The following is a 21,030-nucleotide window of genomic DNA, read 5'->3' as shown; positions in this document are numbered from 1 at the left end:
CGCTTTGTCTCCCAGCTTTGAAAATCAACGGCAGTGTCTCTGGTTAGCCTAGAATGTAGCAGCTTAAGAAAAAAGCTCTCTCATCTTCTGCATACGTCATACATCTGTCCTCAAGGCCCCAAGTTCATACCCGTGAAGATGGTACACGGTCTCTCCCCACGGGGATGGAAGCAGAGAACGGCGTTCCAGGTGCGGTGGCTCTAAGGCACCTGGTCACCAGAATAAATTCTTCGGAAAACACGACCGACGGGTGGCAGAAATGCACACGCGGGCATCGTGGTGTGGTTTTGGAGCTATGTGAGACCAACAGAGGAAGGTTCATGACTTCTCACAGAATGCCCTGAGGTGACGACTAGATGGAGTGAAAGGGACGTCCTCAGAGGTGATCCTGGGAATCTAAGATCACTCGTGGGGACAAGAGGCTGCAAAGCCCAGGATCTCAACGCGACAGTGGATGGAAGGCAGCCCACGACCGAGAAATCAGAAGATGGAGCAGGGCTGGGGGTGATGAAGGGCCTGGACCCACAGCCCTAGTGTGGACTTGAGAATCTGACTGCCAAGCTGTGGAAGCAACTTAAGTGTGTGCTGATGGATGGGTGGGTGGATGGATAAGTAGATGGGTGTACACCACACGCATGTACACGTGTGTACACACATATATACATGTGTGTATATCACATATACATGGGCAAACCTGCAGGACATTATGCCACGTTGAGTAAACCAGACAAAGACAGAAACTGCACGATTTCGTTTATATATGGGATCTAAAGAAGTCAGATACGTAGAGGGAGAGAGTAGAACAGTGGTTGCCGGGGTGGGGGTGGGTGGAAATGGGGAGAGACTGGCCCCGGGGTATGGGGTGGCAGTCGTGTAGAGGAGCAGGTCTAGAGGGCTGACGCGGAGCCTGGGGACCGCAGTGAGTGACACCGCGCTGATGCTGGGAACTGGGTGAAGGGGTGCGTTTCATGCGTCTCATCACACATGCGAGAGAGAACTGGGTGAGGAGACGGGTGTGTCAGTCGGCTTGACCGCAGTCATCGTTTCACTGTGAACATGTGGATCAAGTCATCGTGTTGTGCACCTTCACTATATACATTTTTTGTTGAAAAGAACACTGTTCTCCAGACTTGTGGTTGTCAAGGGGGAGGAGAGAGGCGGAGGGATGGATGGGGAGTTTGGCATTAGCAGTTGCAAACTGTTATATAGAGAATGGCTAAACAACAAGGTCCTACTGTAGAGCCCAGGGAGCTATATTCAATATCCTGTGATAAACCATAATGGAAAAGAAAAAACAAAACCAGAACAAAGCACTGTTCTCAACTTCAAGCCAAAAAACAGGATTTCAGGGACACCAAACCTACCTATTCAAAATCCACACCTTTAAATATGACAGTCTATATAATGGTACTTTTCTCAATATGTTAATAGGTTATTTCAGTGTTTGTGAATATATTGTCGATCTTGTTGACTTGAAAGGGGAAACAGTAAATCCGTGGGACTAAACGTATGCAGCAGTTACTGTTCAGCCAGCAGTTCTGGGGTCTGGGCGTCGCATACCGCCGCTGCAGCCCTGCCCCTGTAGCCGGAGCTGGAGCAGAGCTCGCGGCGGCGGGAGACGTGCGCTAATGGCCTGCCGCACAGACCCGGACCTCAGAGCAGTCAAGGAGCCGACTCTGGGCAGGCAACGGACAGCTCACTGAAAACCAGACACACACAGGCCAAGCATGTGCAGAATTAAAGCGATTTAAAAAGACCAAAATCATTGCTTTGACACCTTTGGCAAACACAAAGTCACAACGTACACTGTAAGTAGTAGTATTTTAAAGAGAGTCAGGTGAGGAGGAACACACAGACAAAAGAAGCATTATTGGCATTTCCAGCACCCAGTCACTGACCGTGAGACCCCCTTTGAAAGGTGTCAGAATTCTGGGCACGCCCCCAAATGCCGACCCGCGGAAGCACAGCAAGCGTGAGAACCGGGAATGCCAAAGCGAGCCCTCTCTGTGGCTGGGCTGCTCCTCAGTCATCGATCCTTCCTGTGACGATGCAGAAATGGCTACCTGGAGACTGCAAAGGAGAGGGAGGCATCGAAATGCAGAGGTGTTAAACCAGAAGACACGGGGGGAAGGTCTAACCCGATGGACATGTTCGCATGCTTCTAAGATAGCTGTTTAGTAAGAACTCAGACCTCATAGGTCCTGCCTAAGTTTTTGACAGCTGGGAGGTCAACCAACTAAAATTCGAAACAGAAGACCTTGACCATCGACCAGCAAAGCATGCGTTGGTGGGGATTTAGTATCTCGGGAACCCCTTCTCCATTACGGACCTGTTGTCCACCTGTGAAAATCGAATTCTCTCCTGGATTCCTGGAAATCACTTTTATGAAAACATTTCATGGGATATTTTTTACTTTAGTTCAGTTTAGGACAACATTTTCTACACGTCAACACTGTGATGAGATTGGGTGAGGCAGACGTGGAGTGGGGGTGAGGGGTGGCCCAGCCGCGTGGCCTGGTTCTTTCAATAGGAGGGGTGAGTTCATGGCCTGGGGTGCCACACGATTCTGGGAGCACACAGGAGATGGGGGGCACCTAGCCTGGGGGTGCTACCTGGGGGCCATAGGAAGGATCCCCGGGGGATGCCGGCCAGTTCCCAAGGGCAAGTTGAGGTTCACGGGTCACTGGGAGCAGGATGTGTACGTGTGCGTGTGTGTGTGTCTGTGGGTGCGTGTGTGCCTGTGTTGCGTGTGCGTGTGTGCCTGTGTTGCGTGTGTCTGTGGGTGCGTGTGTGCCTGTGTTGCGTGTGTCTGTGCGTGTGCCTGCATTTCGTGTACGTGTGTCTGTGGGTGCGTGTGTGCCTGTGTTGCGTGTGTCTGTGCGTGTGCCTGCATTTCGTGTACGTGTGTCTGTGGGTGCGTGTGTGCCTGTGGGTGCGTGTGTGCCTGTGTTGCGTGTGCGTGTGTCTGTGGGTGCGTGTGTGCCTGTGTTGCATGTCCAGCAGTGAGAGGCGGGCAGTGCCAAGAAACGAAGCCAGGATGGGGCCGGGCACTTGAGCCTGGCCTCTGGGTGCCCAGGAGTCTTTGAAGGACGGTTTTTACATGGGGACTGACAAGACCAAAGTGGTATTTGAGTAGCTCGTTCTGACGGGTAAATATTAAGGATAATAAGGCTAGAGAGAAAGAGGGAGAGAAAAAGAGAGACAGACAGACAGACAGACCTTGATAAGCTGACTGGCTGGTGATGGCAGGGTCATCCCCAGTCAGAGCACTTATTGTCTGTGATTTTTATGGTTTTGAGAGAAGTCCTGCAGATAACTTTCCTAAATCATTAGACTGGAACCATTTTTTTTAACCCACCCTCTGAATATTAAGCAGTTATTTACTTTTGTTCCTATGACTTGAAAAAAATATTTGACTGTGAAGGACTTAAAGACCTCGAAATCTTGTCCAAAATGCAGGTGTGAACTGTGCCATTTCCTCATCGGTTAGAGGAGTGATCGGTTCGACTCAGTTTCCTGCTTGGTCTCCACAGTGTTCCCCACTGTTCCAGAGAATGCATGCAGCTCCCTCCCATTTCTATAAAGTACATGTTGTTTTTAATTAAGAAAAAGTTCAAACATAGAGACAAGTAAAGAGAACAGAATAGTAAATGCTGAAATACCTATGATCCGCATTGCTGTGTTTTCTTCAGCTGTTTTTCTGCGGCAACATTTTGGAGCAAATTGAGACGTACTGATAATTTATCCCTAATTTCTTCAATATGCATCTCTAAAATATAGGGACAGTTTTCCTCATACCCACAGTGACAAAGACCTATCACAATTAATAATAACTCCCTGGTACCGTCTGTTATCTGATCTATACGAACCTTTCCAGTGCCCCCAGTATGTGTTTTACGGCTGGTTTGCCCAAGTCAGGATGCAGTCAGGGGCATCAGACTGGGGTCCACTCTGCAGCAGTCCCCTCCGCCATTTTCTCCAGTGGCATCATAATAGGTATGATTTCATTTGCAAAGGTAAGGGACCACCACGTGGATAAGATCGTCCACTCCCATCACAGCTATAATCAGACCACCACTAAGCAGCAGCTGACCGATGAGTTCTGTTTTCTCTCTCCTCCCCTCTGATGGGGACCAAGCAGGCATGTATGTCTCACAGGCAACAAGGAAGGCTGCACGGGAGTCTAGAGCCTAAATGGCCCAGAAAACACGACCAATAGCTGCTCTTTGTGCTAAGGGATCAATTAGGGCTAAAGGACGTAAAACATAGAAAAGGTGAACACACCCAAAGTAACGTAGGTAACACAGGATGGAAATTATATTTTAGCATACTTAAAAGAAATTGGCATAAATTTAGGAATTTATTAAGTGAACTAATATAATATGTTAAACTGAGTTTAATTATTCACTAATTACTAATAATATTAAAGAACCATTAATTATTAAATTATTTTAATCTGACAGTTAAAATTAATTTAATGTTAATTTTAATATTAAATAATAATAGTACATTACTTTAGATATAAATCAGTATACATTTAGGAATTTATCATGGACTTCAGGATTTATAAAGCTCTTGTCCTAGATGACGTAAGTTTGTCAGTTAAAATGTTTACGTATAGCCAGATTTTCTGTGTTCTCAGCTGAGATTTTGGACTTTTTGGGTTTTCTTCTCATCAGATTTACATGCCCCTTTTATTGCCCAAGGAACTTTTCAGACTTGATTGAATTATAGTGATCCTTTTAATATTAAGAAGCAGAAAATCAACAAGATGTGGTATTGTTAAGGGGTCAGTTCTTCCCAACTTAGTCTACAGACTCAACAATCCCAATTGAAATCCCAGCATGTTGTTTTTTTGGGGTGTCAACAAACTGATTCTCAAGTTTGTGTGGAGGGGTGAAAGACCGGAACAACCAGAACAATGTTGAAGGAAAACAAAGTCAGGGGAGTGAGGCTACCAGACTCCCGAAGTGTCTCATAGTTTGAATTGTCATGTCTTTTAAATAGGTGATTCAAAGGGCTGTACATCTGTGATGTGATCATTACCGCCATCATCTTTGTGATTGTCTGGAGGCAAAATACATACACGTGTATAGTGACATGTGATGATCCCATCTCTCCTTCTATTATAAAGTTCCACTTGAGAAGTATGACCTTTAATTACAAAAATTCTCCTTCTGACAAATTTGGGAGTTCCCATCCATTCTCTGAAATGAAGTGTTCCTTACAACGTTCATAACACGTACCTGACCTTGTTCTTGAGACTTGGTCGTTGGTTTTAATGGTCGCACTGTCCCAAAATTAGGAACTGATGAGCTAAGAACACCATTTGGATCTCAAAGATTTGGTTCAGTTTCCTTTACCAAAGTTTCTCAAGATACTATAATTAGGGAAAAAGCATGAAATGTTAGCATTCTTATTAGTAAGAGACACACTGAGATTCTATTTCAACGTTCACTTCTCTAAATGTTGGTGTTTCCACTGGGACACGATTTAGACCCTTGTTGCCTCCTGAGGACAGTGGGCTCCATGTCCGGACACCTGGTCCTGGTCCCACCTCTACCACTGGTCAAACGCATCACCGTCCGCCTGGGGTCCAACTCCACTTCTACACACGAGGGAGGGGCTCACCAGCTGGCCTGAAGGTCCCTTTCTGACCTCCACGTCCATTTGTGAATATTCACAGATGACTTAATTTCACTTGCGTTTCATTTTCCCCCCAAATTCCGCTTTCATGTTTCACTTCAGAGGGTTGTACACCTCAGTCCGGAGACCTGCACCCTCTCGCGTTTTCAAGCATACGTAGAGCAAGTCGGAAATCCTTGCAGAGCTGGATACGAAAGCGATGACCGCTCATCACCACAGAGAACCCCAGAGAACATGAGTCCCATTCTTGCTACAAGTAAGTGACAACTTAGGAGGGAAGAAGTGACCATCTTAGATGGAGTCACCAGGATGAGGATGGATGACGGAAGGTTAGAAGACAAGAGCGATGACGAAACTAGACACCGTGACCGACCGGCACGGACTGGGTGCCAGGAGACGCCGAGGCTGCTTCCATCCCTGGGCCGCTCACCTGGAGCCTTCATCCTGCTGGGTAAAACTCCGACCTACGCCTTCTGTCCAGGGTTAGTCAAGGTCAAGTGAAGGGCGTGGGCAGGCACTCTGACAGCCCTGCGCCACGGTTACTGCGAATGGCGCTCAGATGGCCCACGGACTCCTTGCCACTGGAACACCCTTTGATATCACAGGATATCAGTCATATGTGGAATCTAATTTTTAAAACAATGACACAAATGAAGTTATTTACAAAACAGGAACAGACTTACAGACATAGAAGACACACTTACGGTTACCAAAGGGGAAAGGTGGTGGGGGAGAGAGAAATCAGGAGCTTGGGATGAACATACAGACCCTACTATATATAAGATAGACAACCATCAAGGGCCCCCTGCATACACAGGAAGCTCAGCGTTCTGTGATAACCTTCATGAGGAAAGACTCTGAAAAAGAATGAATATATGTATATATAACTGCATCGTTTTGCTGTACACCCGAAACCAACACAACATTGTAAATCGGCTCTACTCCAATAAAACTTTAAACAGAGCAAAGGAGTCTTTCCTGAACCTTTGGTTTGGGGCATCCCTCCCCCCACCCCAGGCTCACCGGCTACTGGATGTGTGGCCTCAGCTGAGGGACCTTAGCTCTCTGAGCCCATCTGGGGTCGGATCGGCAGGATGGTTCCTCAGCACTTGCAGCAGCTTCACTGCGTGCAAAGAAGAGGCGTTTGGATCGCTGCGTGGTTTTTTTGTTTCCTTCCTGGAGCCGGAACACTTACACGTTACCCAGTGTCATTGTGTGCCAGGACTTTCAAAAATTACTTTCCGTCAGCTGCGGCACGTTTTAACGCCCCCAATGTTTCAGGAGACAGTTAACTTCTGTGTTTTAAAAAAGATTTAATCAAGACGTGCGTGTTCAGACTCGCTCTGCGGCACTTGTGTCTGCAGCTGGCCGCGCGGGACCCAGGTCTGGGACCGCGTGCTCAGGGGTTTGCTTTCCTCCGCCTGCTATGCATGGTTTTAACTCTTCATTCATTGCCTACTTTCTCAGATCACCTTTAAACACAGTTTACTATACGGAGGCCCAGGTAACCCATTAACTGTGCTTTAATCCTCTGGAAACACCAGCTCAATCCCACAGCAGCTCAGAGATGGGCGCTGGCGCCTTGAGCCGGGCAAGGTTGGTTGTGTTGTTTTGTACCCGCCTCTGGGTCCTCAGAGCGCCCGCCGTGGAAATACCCTTCGGTCTGCAAGCAGTTAAGATCCTATCTCTTTTCGAATTCATCGTTACAGAAGAGAGAAGTAATTTCAGGGACACCGTTAGCAGCAGGCCCGAAACATCCTTATTAACTTTTTCTTCTTCCGCGGCCCGTCTTTTATCGGGCTCTATCTGCATGCAGCATCTGGCCCGGCGGCTGCCAATACATTTTCATAATAATAATAATACGTTGCACTTTTCGAGCGCCCTTTCATCCCCGGAGCCCAGAGCACTTTGCACACGTTAATTAATGCAGCTCCGGGCGGCACCCTTTGAGGCGGCGAGCCTGTGTGGCACAAGCTGATTCCAGTGGTTCTCCGAGGCTCGCCCACTCTTGAGCTGGAGCAAAGCCCCCAACAAACGCTCCCCTGCAGCAGGGTTCAGCTGAGTCTGGGATGAAAGCAGAGCTTCCCCCGCTGGGAACTTTCCGGCCTGGACCACGCGGCCCCTCCCCTCCGCGTCGGGTCCCGAGGGTGACGGAGCCCGGCTCCACCCGCTGGCCTCCTGGAAGCTTCTCCTGACGTGGGACTCGCCTCAGGGAGGTGAGACCAGAGCCAATTCTGCGGCCACCACCTAGAGTGGAAGAGGGAAAGAAGAGGCATCCACTGTCTTCAAGTCCTGCTGTTGCTGAGGGCGGGTCGAGAAGAAGCTCGACACCTCCAGGGGCCGGTGGCACCAAGGGTGGTGAGCCTCACACGGAAAACCTGCAAGTTCACGCGTTCACACTTCCCACGCGTACTGAGCGAATGTCTGCTCCAGGCCAGGCTCCTGGAGGCCCATGAGCGGGAGCCGAAGTAACAGGCTCTGAGCCTCGTTGCCCTTGGCCTCATCGTGTGTGTGGGGACATACACCCGGGGTGAAGGTGCCTGCTCTGAATCGCGTGACTGGGCGACGATGGAGGGAGAGGGGCCGGGTTAGGGGGCTCTGGCCCAAGGAGACCAGGCTGAAAGGAGGAGGGCGTCATCCCAGAGTTCTCTGGGGCAGGTCGATGAGAAGGTCGGCTGCTGGCAGGGGGTCCTTGTGATGATTTGCTTCTCATGACACTTTTCCTGGGAATCCACTTAGGAAAGTCTATGCAGAACTAAAATGCAGTGACCACGCCTCTTCATGGCTGATGGCCTTTGTTTCAATTTGTCTGAGGGTAGTTAGAGCCGCATGGCCTATTGGGTGCAAGTCTAGTCGTCCCTGAGAGAGAGGAACTAGGTCCCAGGCCGGCTGCTCCTAGACGGCATCCCTGCACGACCTCCAGGACCCCGGACACCTCAGGCTACCTGCTCAGTCTAACCTTCCCAGGATGGACGCGGGACCCCAGAAGGAGAGGAGGCATCTTCCAAGGGGCTGATGTGTGTGTTTAAGAGATGTGTGTATATGTATGTGAGAGAGAGCGAGAGAGAGAATGAGTGTGCCTGTGTGTGCGTGCGGGTGTGTTTGTGCACACGAGTGCATCTGAGTGTGTCTGAGTGGCGGTCCTGGCCGTGTATGGAGCTGAGCCAGGTCCTTCTGGGGGCACTGGCTCAGCACCGCACGCCTTTCTCAGAAGTCAGGAGGGACCCTGTGGCCACGTTTCTGGGTTCTGAGGAGATGGCGGCCAGACTGCACCCCAGCCTCCGCCTGGATGTGCCTGTTCTGGGCTTTGCTCTGACTTCCGCCTCCTGAAGAATCCTCCGCGTGGCAGTGGCTGGACGGTTCTGGTGTGTGCTGCTCCGCGGGTGCCAGAGTTTGCTGTGCTCTCGGACCGCCCAGAGAGACTGCAGACACCCCGTGCCCACGGCCCGCCGCAACATCAAAGCAGAGTCCTGGTGGTGGGGCCCTGGGATCCGTGCTTTGGAAACCCCTCAGGTAATTCCCGTGTGTGGCTAAATTTGAGAACCCATGCTCCGGATGGTTTTGCATCCTTGAGTGAAGACATCCTTCATGCTGAAAACATCTACTTTTCAGCCACAGCTACACTTTCAGACTTTTTCTTGTGACTCAGATGAAATGCTCTCCTGGGCTTGTTTCAGTTGTCTAGACTCATTGGGCTACAGCAACTACAGTGACGAGGACCCATGAGTGAAATCCCAAGGCTGCTTCCTGGGATGGACCTTGGCCCACGGAAAGCCGGCGACATTTTCCTTTCTCTCGTGGATGTTTCCCTGTAGCGCCCCCTGTAGCCAAATCGGGGTTCACACTGTTTGTGTCACGTCTAGGGATATTTTGACAGTGTCCATTTCAGAATGGCATGATCTTCCCAGAGCATAGTTTCTTGGATTATCTTTCCAAAAATCTGTGAAAGAGAAGAGAAAAAAAGGGATGCCTTGCACGTTTTCCTTCTAACACGAAGTCTGCCTCTTACCTGAACCTCATGAGCAATTCGCCGTGTGTGTGTTTTGGGGAAGCATCTCGTTATGGAGACAGGCCCTCCTAACTCATCCCGTCCAGAGTCAGTTCCCCTGAGAGATTCACGTGCGCTGGGCCAGCGGCCCACACGCCCACCCTCAGCAGGCCAGGTGTACTGACTGGATAGGATCAACCCGAGGGTCAGGATGGGTGGTCCACACGAAGCTTGCCTTGTCTCTTCAGCGCTCCAACCGGCTGAGCTGACTGGGCCTGTGCTGCCTTTGCACAAAGCCTGAGAATAGTTGTGTCTCTTCTGGGCTTGCAAATAAAGAGATGGACGCCCAGAGAAGGCTGCAGTGGGCAGGTGGACACCTCCCGTTCAGGTTAGCCTCCAGAAAGCCCCTGGAGTTCAGATGTTTATGGGGAACTTGGAGGTACCTCCATGCCCCGATTCTGGGAGACCAGCCAGGGATCTGGGTGGGTATGAAATTCCAGCTGGAATGTTCCCCACGTGTACCACTTTCACCCACTGGCACTCTCCGCCCCGGGTGGACTGGGAAAATGAGAAAGCACCTCCAGATGGGTCCGAGCTTCCTCCTGCCATCTCCTGAGCCAGGACAGAGCACACGTGGTGACAGGTGAGAGGAGGGGAGGAGGTCCAGTGGGTGGCCTGATGGACAGCTGGCGTCCAGCTCCAGTTCCCAGGATGCCGGTGTCGGGTGATGAAAAGCGTGAGGGAAACTCGGTTTTGCCTTTGCCCCCAACTAGTTATTTTGAGCACGTTAACTTATTTTTTTGTGAGATTGTTTCTTCATTTGTGAAATGAGAACTAAAAATTGTCTGGTGGGTTATGGTAATGTCCAAAAAAACGATGACTCTTAAAGAGTTCGGAAGACCATATAAAGAGAACACTACTTTTTCACGTGATCTGTAAAAACACATCATTCTCATACGTTTGGCCCACTAGTCAAGTAGAACAGTGACGGGTTAAGATCAAATTAGCTTCCCAGATGCTTTTGCAATAAGAAGTTGCAGGTTTGAGCAATAGGGCAAGTGGAAGCTTCATTGTTAAGATATTTATTGATTTTTAAATAGATTTTTATGTGGGTCTTGGTATGTGCCTGCCATATTTTAATTCAGATTTTAATTTTAATTCATTTATGATTTTAGTAGACATTGACCATATTTCAGTCCCACACCTCCCAAACTCTTCTCCCTTCCCGTCTCACGACGTGTCATTAGTTAAACTGTTCTTCTTCAGAAGCTGTTTTCTGAAAGGGCCTATACGCTCTACAGGAAATAGGACATTTGGAACCGTTTTTAAATGATGTTTCACTCAGCCTGAGATTCTTGGGCAGCTGAGAGGCCAGCTTGCGTTAGAGATGGAGAACATTTTACCCCTTCCCCCACTGTAGAGGTGTTTGCGTTTAATAAGGACCCAGGAGACCTAAAGCCATGGTCCAATGGAGTAGGTGTCTGGTGGCACAACTTTAAGAATGTACAGGAAGTGCTTTTGGTCTATTTTGGGGTTATATTTGGAGCTTTGGTCTCCTTTTTCCTTGGCCATTGTTTATTGAGATATAACTTATACAGTAAAATTTACCCGTTAAATGTGCAGTTAGGTGAGTTTTGACAAATGTATACAGTCGTGTAATCACAATGACCACAACCAGTATAGAAAACCCTTCCATCACCTCCCAAATTTCCTCGTGCCTTTTGCAATAAATTCCCTTTTCCTCTCCCAAGACCCTGGGACCATGGATCTGATCTCCGTCCCTCTAGTTTATCTCCTCTAAAATGTTCTATTAATAGCATCTTACACTATGTAGGCTTTTTAAAAATTGAGGTATAGTTCATTTACAATGTTGTGTTCGTTTCAAGTGTACAGCAAAGTGATTCAGTTTTATATATATATATATATATATATATATATATATATATATATATAAAATTCTTTCTCAGATTCTTTTCCCTTACAGGTTATCACAAAATATTGAGTATATTTACCTGTGCTATAAGTAGGTCCTTGTTGGTTATTTATTTTATATATAGTAGTGACTGTATGTTGATTGCAAACTCCTAATTTATCCCTCCCCTCCTTCCCCCTTTGATAACCATAAGTTTGTTTTCTATGTGAGTCTTATTTCTGTTTTGTAAATAAGTTCACTTGTATCATTTTTTTAAGGTTCCACACATAAGCGAGATCATATGGCATTTGCCTTTCTCTGTCTGGCTTACTTCACTTTGTATGGTCATCTCTAAGTCCATCCATGTTGCTGCAAATGGCATGATTTCGTTCCTTTTTATGGCTGAGTGGTATTCCATTGTGTCTACACACCATATCTTCTTTATCTGTTCATCTGTCAATGGACATTTAGGTTGCTTCCATGTCCTGGCTGTTGTAAGTAGTGCTACTATGAATATGGGGTGCATGTATATTTTCAAATTATGGTTTTCTCCAGATATATGCCCCTGTGTGTCCCTTAATTTCTGAGTAGTATTCTGTTGTATCATATATAATTCATTTATCCATTCAGCAGTTCATCCATTCACTTTGGGGCCGCTGTGAGTTAGGCTAGTAGAGACATTCAGGCGTGGGTCTTTGTGTGAAGGTATGCTTTCATTTCTCTTGGGGAGATACCTGGGATGGGATTGGGTGGTAAGTTTATGTTTAACTCTATAAGAAAGTGTCCACCTGTCTCCCAGAGTAGCGGTGCCGCTTGCACTCCCTCCAGAAATGGTGAAAGTTCCCCTTTCCTGCATTTGCGAGAGTCCTGATCACTCTAGCACGCGTGTGCTGCTGTCTCATCAGGGTTCTAGTTGCGTTTTCCTAATGAAAAACGGTGCAGAGCGCTTCTTCATGGGCTTATTTGCTGTCTGTACATCTTCTTCAGCCAAGTGTCTGCTCACATCTTTTGCGCAGTCTTTTAAAAATGAGATTGTTGTTTCATTACTGAATCGTGAGTTTCTTATAGAGTCTGGCTCAGGCTCTTCACAGATACTTGTTTTGCAAATATTCTCTCCCCATTGGTGGCTTCCCTTTCATTTCCTTAATAGTCTTTCAAAGAGCACATTGTTAACTTTTGATGAACTCCAATTTATCTCTGTTTGTTGATTTAGCATTTCTTTAATTTCTCTCAGCAAAAATCTTTCCCCAAAATTTGTACCATGAAGAGTGCCAATTTCCTCACTTCATTGGCATGATTGAGTATTATTTTAAAAATTCACTGTTTAATTGGCAGAGAATGCGATCACATTACTATCTTCCATTGAATTTATTTTCTGATTAGCAAAATTGAATGTGCTTCCTGTTTTCTGGCCGCTAGTCTCTCTCCTGGGAATCTCTTGTTCCTGACCTTCACTCATTTTTCTGCGGGGGTCTCCATGCTTTATTTTACTGATTTTAACAGAACTTCCAAGAAGTGTTAACATATTAATGGTGAGAAGGGACGACTTGTTAGGCCCCTGTTTTAATGAGGGCAACTTTGTTATTTTCTTATTAAGTAGTTACTATTAAAGTTTCAAATATTAAAATTTAAAAAAACGTTCCTTTTAAAAAATTGAAACCAGGAATGCTTATTAAATCTTGCCCTTTGGGTACATAACCTAATATTACACCATCATATCCTGTGATACTTACAATACGATCATGATGAGAAATACTTTTCATCTACTCATGAAATAAATATCTGGTGTGACAAAAATTAAGAATTTCTGGAAAAAAAAAAAAAGGAGGCTTCCCTGGTGGCACAGTGGTTGAGGGTCCGCCTGCCGATGCAGGGGACACGGGTTCGTGCCCCGGTCCGGGAGGATCCCACATGCCGCGGAGCGGCTGGGCCCGTGAGCCATGGCCGCTAAGCCTGCGCGTCCGGAGCCTGTGCTCCGCAACAGGAGAGGCCACAGCAGTGAGAGGCCCGCATACCGCAAAAAAAAACAAAACAAAAAAAAGAATTTCTGTATCTCAACATGTGACATGCATCACTAAAAAAGAAAATCCATATGCTTACCTCAGGAGATGCAGAAAAAGTTTTGACAACATTCAAGACCCATTCATGATTTAAAAAAAAATCTCAGCACAGTGAATAGACAGCTCTGCCTCAATCTGATAAAGGGCATCTGTGAAGACTCTACAGCTGACGTCACACCCACGGTGAAAGGTTGGATGCTTTTTCTCGTAGATTGGGACGAGGGCTGGTGTGCTTTCCCACAAGTCCCACTCAACATTGTACCAGAGATTGTAACCTGTGGAATAAATAAACAAAAATTAATAAAATTCACATGTACCAGGATGGAAGACATAAAACTGTTTAGTCACATATGACGTGATCATCTGTGTAGCAAAAAACAAAAGAATCTACAAAAAATTACCAGAACTAATAAATTTACAAAGGTCAGAACACGAACAATTGTATTTGTGTATGCTAGCACTGAACAGCTGGAAGTTGAAATAAAAAATAACAGCATTTACAACAGCATCAAGATTTAGGGGTACACCTTAGAAAAGAAGTGCAAGTGCTGTAGGCTGAAAACTACACAGCATCAAATAAATTATATACAGAACAACAATGTCCTCGCGCCCTCAGCTGGTCAAACTGCCCAAACCTTCTCTCAGCTGTGTCTCCTGGGCCACTGACGGTCAGCCTCCTTCTCCCGTGTTCTGGGTTCCGCAGAGCAGAGCTGAGCTGACATCTCGGGTGCCCTGGGGCCCTGGTGACGTGGGCGGGGCTGGGCTCTGCCACGGAGCGCCCGGTGCCGGCGGGCTACCCCTCCTGTCCAGCTCCCTCCGGCTGCTGGGTGGGGGTGGGATGCCGCCTCTGGGTTTACAAAGGAGCAGATGTGAACGTTTGCACTTGGGAAACTTTGGACAGAGCCACATAAATTCCCTGCCCCATGTGTCTTGTAAAAATACACGAAAAGTCATTCTTTTCTTTCCTCGTTTACTCAAGATGTTCAGAAGCTGCCCCCCAGTGAGATTGATCTCAGCGGACCCTCTGTGAATGCCAGACCCCTCCACGTGGCCACAGCTGTGCCCCCCAAACAGATGGCATCTCCCCTGAGTCCAGACAGGCAGCTTTTCCGCAGAGAGCCCTGCGGCCCACAACTGCCATCATGCTTCCGCATGTGGCTCCCCGGCCACCCTGTCCTCCACCAGATGACGTGGGTGGGCATGGTCCACGGGAACGTGACGAGAGCCACACGTGGCTATAGATCAGCAGTAGCCACCATGAACCTAAGAAGTGGAATTATTTTAATAATATATTCTATCCAGCCCAACATATTAGCTAAAAGATCATTTCAATGTGCAGTCGTCATGGACATTATGATTATTGTACATCGTTCTATCCGTGTAAGCCTTTGGGATCTAGGCGTGCAGCACACCCCAGCTTAGATGAGCCACAGTTCAGGGGTCCCGTGGCTTCCTGTGGCCACAGCCACCATGGTAGATGGGCCTGGCCGGACTCTTAAATCTCAAAGAATTGATGTACGTTGTTGACCATATAGTCACAGACTAATGGAGAGACAAACGTGTCCCCAAGCTCGGAGGCTGGAGTCTGGGAAGCCCGTGAGGCTGTCACAAAAAAAAATGAACAAAGGGGAAGGTTTTGAAATAAAGATAACGAGGTAAGAGATTAGGGCCGCTGCCTGAAACTGAGCTGGGAGCTTATCCTCGTCTGTTTAGAGGAAAGTTTAAAGTTGTGTCCGTCATGTACGTGGTAGTTAAAATGAGGGCTCTCGGCACCGACTCTGTTGAAAGAAGAAAGGGAAGAGCTCAGCGCCTCGAGCTGGTGAGAAGAGGCCAGCAGGAGGAGAGGAAAGTGAGACGGCCGCCGCCCGCTGCCTAACTGCGCCCTCACTCCTGCTGGCCGGGCCTGGCCCCTTGTGATGCAGGAGCGACCAGGCCGCGGGGGCACACACCGCACAGCACAGGTCACGGTCAGCTCCCACAGCGCAGAGGGAAAGCCGCGCGATGGCGTGTGTCGCCCCGACCGCTGCGGTGGGAGACCCGCCTCGTGGTATCGTGTAAGGACCGAACCGGGTCATTTGCGTGAGGGGTTCAGAACAGACACACTGTTCAGTTGCTCTCACTCTTTGACGGGCAGGCGCTTCCACCGCGTCTCAGGACAACTGATTGTCAGGTGGAGCTGATCCCAAGCAGCTCCGGAGCCTGTCCGAGCCCCTCCACCACCCCAGGATGGGCGTGCTGCCCTGAACGAGACAGGGAAGCTGTGACTGGGTAGTGTTCCCCAAGCCCCACATCCTTCCTGGACGCCCGTGCGAAACAGCCGCAGAGCATCTCCCCGGGTGGCGCACAGCACGGGGGCTCCCGGGGTCACAGCGAGCAGGAAAGGGACGGACCCTTCGGTGGGCATCGCGTCACTTACCCGTCACTGTGAGGCTCCCGAGGCTTGTCCCCAGCTTTGATGGGTAGACTCTGCTCTGGACCACCCAGCTGCCCGCAGCCCAGCTCTGGCGTGGTTCCTGGTCACGGCACACTCAGCATGTTTGGAGCAGAGCTCACAATGCCCTTGCCCTCACCGTCCTTTCTCCAGGGCTTCAAGCCACCCTCTGTCTACCCTGCGTGCTCCAGACAGAGGCCTGGGACTCGCCCTGGGCACCGTCCCTCCCCTCCCCTCCCCCTCCCCCCAACCAAGGGAATCAGCCTCCAGGTGCCATTGACCTGCCCAGAGACGGGTGCTTCCTCCTTCCTCTGACCTTGACTGCTTCACACCACGACATCCCCCTCATGGTTGTGTGCCCTGTAATCACTCCCCCGCCTGTGGTCCAGAGGGAGAACTTCAGAACCCTTCCTTGGCTCCCTGTCGACGTAATGCTCGTCCAGGGCAGCCATTACTCCCTCAGTCTCGTCTCGAAGGCCTCCGCATCCTTGGACTCTGCCCCGTTGGCCGTATTTCTCATCTCAGTTTCTCGAAAAATGTTTTTTGTTTTTTTTTTTTTTTTTTTTTTTTTTCGGTACGCGGGCCTCTCACAGTTGTGGCCTCTCCTGGTGCGGAGCACAGGCTCCAGACGCGCAGGCTCAGCGGCCGTGGCTCACGGGCCCAGCCGCTCCGCGGCATGTGGGATCCTCCCGGACCGGGGCACGAACCCGTGTCCCCTGCATCGGCAGGCGGACCCTCAACCACTGCGCCACCAGGGAAGCCCCGAAAAATGTTTTTGACTTCTTGCGCCAGAACTTTTCCACGTGCCCTTTCCCCTGCTTGGCTCTGTTAACGCCCCCCTCACCCCACCCCTCCAACACACACATCTGCCTCCATCCTACACCCTCCTGTGGCCAGCAGAAGCCCCTCCCACAGGCCTGGCCTGGCTGGGCTCTCCCCGCCCCCATACAGGTCTTCCTTCCGCCCTTGGGGTTACATCCCGACGAACCCATGGAGAGTTGAAAATAACGTCAAAAATGCATATGATACGGCTAACCTACGGCACATCACAGCTTAGCCCAGACCACCTTAGATATGCTCAGAGCACTGACGTTAGCCGATAGTGGGCAAAATCCTCTTAACACAAAGCCCACGTTATATTAAAGTGTCGAATAGCTCGTGTCATTTACCGGGTCCTGCACTGAAGGAAACACCGCATGGCTGTCCGTGTATCGGTGGTTCCCCGTGATCGCGGGGCTGACTGGGAGCCGACTTCTGCCGACCCTGCCCAGCATCACGAGCGATTATTGGACTGTGAGTCACCGCCTGGGAGAAGACGGAGATTCACAAGTCCAAGTACAGTTTCTACTGAGTGCATATCGCTTTCGCTCCATTGTAAAGTTGAAAAATCCTAAGACGAACCAGTGTAAGTTGGGGACATCTGTACAGGTAACTGCTCCCTGCCACATTCTCGTGATCACACTTCTCATCACGTAGGTTCAGGGGACCACGTGCCTGGGGGCTTTGCCCTCCCAAGGCCGTGAGCACCAGCAGGCAGGACCGGCATCCCCTTCACCATCGCCGGGTGCCTGCCAGGTGACAGGTGCCGGCGGAACAGCCAGCACATGACTCTCGTTTATTTTACTGGGAGAAGTTTCACGACAGCTGTAAGAGGGAGGATGCGTAAGGAGGGAAGTGAGACCGGAGCTGGGATGGAGGGGATGTGGGCAGGTGGAGACCGCCGTGGAGGAGGGAGAGGGTTTAACTGAGGCGGTCTGGGGGCGGGATTGACGGTGATGTGGGCCCCGGGCTAGGCCAACCTGCGCCAACAGCGTCAATTGTACGGTTGTGGAGAACAAGAGTGACTGTTCTGTCTGTGGTCACCGTGAAGGTTCTTGAGAGGCAAAAGAGAAACTGGGTCATCTTGTGTTAGAAAATGAAATCTGAAGAATTTTGAGTAGGGCGGGGGTCTTTCTTTTTTAAAGTGGAATCTGGCTTTAGATCTGTCAGCACGTTTTTAAAAGGCACCGGCAGGCTCCTTGCCCAGCTCGGGGTCCGCTCACGGGGGCCTGGGGGGCTGTCCTTCCCACTAGCACTTTGTCAACAGTTCATCGCCATAGAAACAGAACTTGGTCACTGTAAGTTCACATGACCAGGAAAGTCAACCCGCACGATAATTTTTAAAGATCTAAGTTCTTACTTCTGTCAGTACTGGGATAAGATTTACTGAACGTTGTCTTCATGGAGAGCAAGCAGGCAGCTTCTGTAAAGTTTACTGTGTCCTTTGTTCTCTTTAAATTCAGGAGAACTTAGCTCTTGAATGTTTTTTATGAGCGTTAGGACATTGGGAAGGCGGCTTTGAAGGGGTGATTGGAAAGTTTGGGTCTGAGGTCCTGTGTGTCACTCTAGCTGGCTGCCCAGAACTTCAGTTTTCTCATCCCTCAAATGAAAATGAAAACATACCTGTGCTACTATTCCTCCCATCTGACAGGAGATTCATTCCTAGTTTTCGTAAATTTTCATTTGAAAATGTTGAAAGTTCTTGAAAAACGCTACAGAGAATCCCAGAGTGGAGGTGTCAGCTGTGTATTGCAAATTCAAACGTGGCCAGGATTTTAGGGCTCTTAAGAGGGCCTAGTTACCCCCACGGGAGAGATACTGGTTCCACAGAGACACTTGGAGGCCGAGCATCTCTGAAATGTCTCAGGCAGTTGTTGGATGGCAAAGACATTTCCTCGAGCCGAGGAGGAATCCAGGAACCGGGACCGTACTGGCTTCCGGGGCTGGTGGGTTCGGGGTGGAGAGCCGGCTGGGAGCCGGCAGGCCTGTTCTGGCTGAGGCTCACCCCGGCCCCAGGAGGTCTGTGCCAGGGGCTGGGGGAGGGAAGCTGTAACAGGGGGAACTATGGACCTAGAGATGATCATACGAAATGAAGTAAGTCAGAAAGAGAAAGACCAATGCCGTGTGATATCACTTACAGGAGGAATCTAAACTGTGACACAAATGAACTGATCTACAGAACCAAAACAGACTCGCAGACGTAGAGAACAGACTTATGTTTCCCGAAGGGGAAAGGGCTGTTGTGGGCGGGAGGGATGAATGAGGAGTTTGGGATTAGCGGATACAAACTTTTATATATAAAAGAGAGAAACAACAAGGACCTACTGTATAGCACAGGGAACTATATTCACTATCTTGTAATAACCTATAATGGAGAAGAATCTGAAAAAGAATATACATACGTGTGTGTGTGTGTGTGTGTGTGTGTGTGTGTGTATATACACATATATAACTGAATCACTGTGCTGTACACCTGAAGCTAACACAGCCCTGTAAACCAACTATATTCCAATTTAAAATAAAAGAAGGAACGCAACTGAGGCACCATCTCAGCAGAGGTGCCGGGAAGAGCAGAGTCCAGGGCTGTGCATGTGTCGGGTGTAAGAAAGTCGTTTACCTGAGATGGAAGCAGGGCCGGGGCTGCCGACCCACGGACCCCATGGGGAGGGGTCTGGGGTTCAGAAAACCCAGAGGAAATCCCAGCCAGGGAACCCTCCAACCAGACGTCACACATCGGAGCTTCGCCTGTCAACAGCTTTGCTCGTGAGTGTGGCGTGGGAAGCCATTGCCACACTGTCATCACACACCGTTGCTCAGCGGGGCCCGTGCCTGCCCCCCTCTTGCACGGTTGTAGCAAAACACCATGTCTCCCCAATAAGGGGTTAGCAATTGCTGATCAGTCACTGCTCTGAGTGTCTGAAATGCCTGTATTCAAGGAGTGAATGCAGTTACACTGTCTTCTCCAATCCTCATTTGGTGGACAACATCATTGCTATTAATAATTGGAACTGAAAAGTTGAATGAAGTCTCACTCGATTAAAACTATACATTCAAAACAAAACAAAACAAAACAAAAACAAAAAAACACCATGTCTTGTGGAGGTTGTGGAGCCAACATCCCTGGCAGGCAGCTCACCTCAACTCCCCAACCTGGAAATGAATCTCTGTTCGGCACGGGTATGCAGAAACACATTTGTTTTGTTACTTGCGTTGCTGTTGTGTTCGTCTTAAATGTGCTGTCCTAGCAATTCTCCTTAATTTAAGAGCATGAAACATGTAATAGGTGAGTTATAGAGGAAAATACATACTAAAACCCCAATTTTACCAGCAATAGGTTTGTTTGTTCTTGGCGTCTTTGGCCAAGAAGCAGCAAGGAACAGTTCACGCTCTTGCTAATTATCACAGACATTTAACAGCGGGCTGACTTAGCCCACAGCAGCTTCCCTGTAGGGTTTCAATACTCCCTAAACCTGTGTGGTGACTGCAGCACTTGTTTTAGGGCAGGCGCCCACGTACAGAAGGCTTTCCTCAGTCGCTCTTCCGCACCTTGACAGCCCCCAAGCAGCTCTGATGTCCATCAGAGTGTCTCCTTCAACTGTTTCTTCAGTTCGCTTTTTGCTTTCAAGACGTACTTCCCAGCCAAACCCAGAGCAGGAACGTAAGAAAAGGAGTCTCTCTAAAGTGGCCAAAGGGATTGTGTGCAAGAGCTGCGAGTTTTCCTTTTTGTGTGAAAGGAGTTGGTGGATCTGGTGGGGAGTGAAGTGTGGACCCTCCTTACCAGCTTGCATTGCTGCTGCCCCTCCCCCGCCCCCTCTGATGGTCTTCTCCAGTCCAGGGAGGCCCCAAATTTTTCTCTAGCTTTTGTTTGCTAAAGGGAGGTTCAGGGCTTATGTAGAAATCGGCACCTAAATCTAAACTAGTTGCTGAGCCCGCGAGAGCGAGGTCAGCCTCCTGGCTTTGCTGTGACCGTCGCTCTTGTAATCCCAAGACGTCGAATGCTTTTCTTAATGCAGACGCGGGCTGGGAGACGGGCCTTTGACACACTAAGTGCCCTGCTAAGCTTCTGAGTGTTTTCACAAGACTCCTCAGGGAATGTGGTGCTACAGCAGCCTGAGCGCCTCTGGGTTTGTGGGCCTTTGGTTTTGTCCAGCTCCCCTCCCTGAGCCTGCAGGCT

This window comes from Tursiops truncatus, chromosome 9 (genome assembly GCF_011762595.2).
Source record: "Tursiops truncatus isolate mTurTru1 chromosome 9, mTurTru1.mat.Y, whole genome shotgun sequence".
NCBI lineage: Eukaryota > Metazoa > Chordata > Mammalia > Artiodactyla > Delphinidae > Tursiops > Tursiops truncatus.
The sequence above is the reverse complement of the archived record's forward strand: the minus strand, read 5'-3'. Positions refer to the sequence as shown.